We start from the raw sequence: 2,482 nt of genomic DNA on the forward strand, positions 1-2,482 counted from the left end.
AGCAGAAGCATACATGCTTAAGAGGGATCACCCGAAATTCAAAGGCAGCTGAATTTCGGCAACAAGGGCATCGAAGTCGGAATGCCGTGAAACTCACCGAGTGAAAGCGTTTCGCCGTTTGAGGAAGAAAGTGTGACGTACAACAAGTAGCACAAGCATACATTCTCAATAGGGATCACCCGAAATTCAAAGGCAGCTAAATTTCAGCAAACGGGGCATCGAAGTCGGAATGCCGCGAAACTCACCGAGTCAAAGCGTTTCGCCGTTTGCGTAGGAAGTCTGATGTTGAACAAGTAGCAGAAGCATACATGCTCAAGAGGGATCACCCGAAATTCAAAGGCAGATGAATTTCGGCAACAGGGGCATCGAAGTCGGAATGCCGCGAAACTCACCGAGTCCAAGCGTTTCGCCATTTGCGGAAGAAGTCTGATATTGAACAAGTAGCAAGCAGAATTATACATGCTCAAGAGGGATCACCCGAAATTTAAAGCCAGCTGAATTTGGGCAACCAGGGCATCAAAGTCGGAATGCCGCGAAACTCACCGAGTCCAAGCGTTTCGCCGTTTGCAGAAGAAGTCTGATGTTGAACAAGTAGCAGAAGCATACATGCTCAAGAGGGATCACCCGAAATTCAAAGGCAGCTGAATTGCGGCAACAGGGGCATCGAAGTCGAAATGCCGCGAAACTCACCGAGTCAAAGTGTTTCACCGTTTGAGGAAGAAAGTGTGATGTAAACCAAATAGCAGAAGCATACATTCTCAAGAGGGATCACCCGAAATTCAAAGCCAGCTGAATTTGGGGAACCGGGCATCGAAGTTTGGAAAGCCGCGAAAACTCACCGAGTCGAAGCGTTTCGCCGTTTGCAAAAGAAAGTCTGATGTAGAACAAGTAGCAGAAGCATACATGCTCAAGAGGGATGACCAGAAATTCAAAGGCGGCTGAATTTCGGCAACCCGGGCATCGTAGACGGAATGCCGCGAAACTCACCGAGTCAAAGCGTTTTGCCGTTTGAGGAAGAAAGTCTGATGTACAACAAGTAGCAGAAGCATACATGGTCAAGAGGGATCACCCGAAATTCAAAAGCACCTAAATTTCGGCAACAGAGGCATCGAAGTCGGAATGCCGCGAAACTCACCGAGTCAAAGCGTTTCGCCGTTTGAGGAAGAAAGTGTGATCTACAACAAGTAGCAGAAGCATACATTCTCAAGAGGGATCACCCGAAATTCAAAGGCAACTGAATTTCGGCAAACGGGGCATCGAAGTCGGAATGCCGCGAAACTCACCGTGTCTAAGCGTTTCGCCGTTTGCGGAAGAAGTCTGATGTTGAACAAGTAGCAGAAGCATACATGCTCAAGAGGGATCACCCGAAATTCAAAGCCACCTGAATTTGGGCAACTAGGGCATCGAAGTCAGAAGGACGCGAAACTCACCGAGTCAAAGCGTTTCGCCGGTTGCGAAAGAAAGTCTGATGTTGAACAAGTAGCAGAAGCATACATGCTCAAGAGGGATCTCCCGAAATTCAAAGGCAGCTGAATTTCGGCAACCGGGGCATCGAAGTCGGAATGTCGCGAAACTCACCGAGTCCAAGCGTTTCGCCGTTTGCAGAAGAAGTCTGATGTTGAACAAGTAGCATAAGCATACATGCTCAAGAGGGATCACCCGAAATTCAAAGGCAGCTGAATTGCGGCAATAGGGGCATCGAAGTCGGAATGCCGCGAAACTCACCGAGTCAAAGCGTTTCGCCGTTTGAGGAAGAAAGTGTGATGTAAACCAAATAGGAGAAGCATACATTCTCAAGAGGGATCACCCGAAATTCAAAGGCAGTTAAATTTCGGCAAACGTGGCATCGAAGTCGGAATGCCGCGAAACTCACCGAGTCAAAGCGTTTCGCCGTTTGAGGAAGAAGTCTGATGTAGAACAAGTAGCAGAAGCATACATGCTCAAGAGGGATCACCCGAAATTCAAAGGAAGGTGAATTTCGGCAACCGGGGCATCGAAGTTGGAATGCCGCGAAACTCACCGAGTCAAAGCGTTTCGCCGTTTGCGGAAGAAGTCTGATGTTGAACAAGTAGCAGAAGCATACATGGTCAAGAGGGATCACCCGAAATTCAAAGGCAGCTGAATTTCGGCAACCAGGGTATCAAAGTCGGAATGCCGCGAAACTCATGGAGTCAAAGCGTTTCTCCGTTTGCGAAGAAGTCTGATGTAGAACAAGTAGCAGAAGCATACATGCTCAAGAGGGATCACCCGAAATTCAAAGCCAGCTGAATTTCGGCATCCGGGGCATCAAAGTCGGAATGCCGCGAAACTCACCGAGTCAAAGCGTTTCGCCGTTTGCCGAAGAAGTCTGATGTAGAACAAGTAGCAGAAGCATACATGCTCAAGACGGATCACCCGAAATTCAAAGGCAGCAGAATTTCGGCAATACAAGGGCATCGAAAGTCGAATGCCGCGAAACTCACCGAGTCAAAGCGTTTCGCCG

The sequence above is a fragment of the Populus alba genome, chromosome 15 (genome assembly GCF_005239225.2).
Source record: "Populus alba chromosome 15, ASM523922v2, whole genome shotgun sequence".
In the NCBI taxonomy this organism is placed as follows: domain Eukaryota; kingdom Viridiplantae; phylum Streptophyta; class Magnoliopsida; order Malpighiales; family Salicaceae; genus Populus; species Populus alba.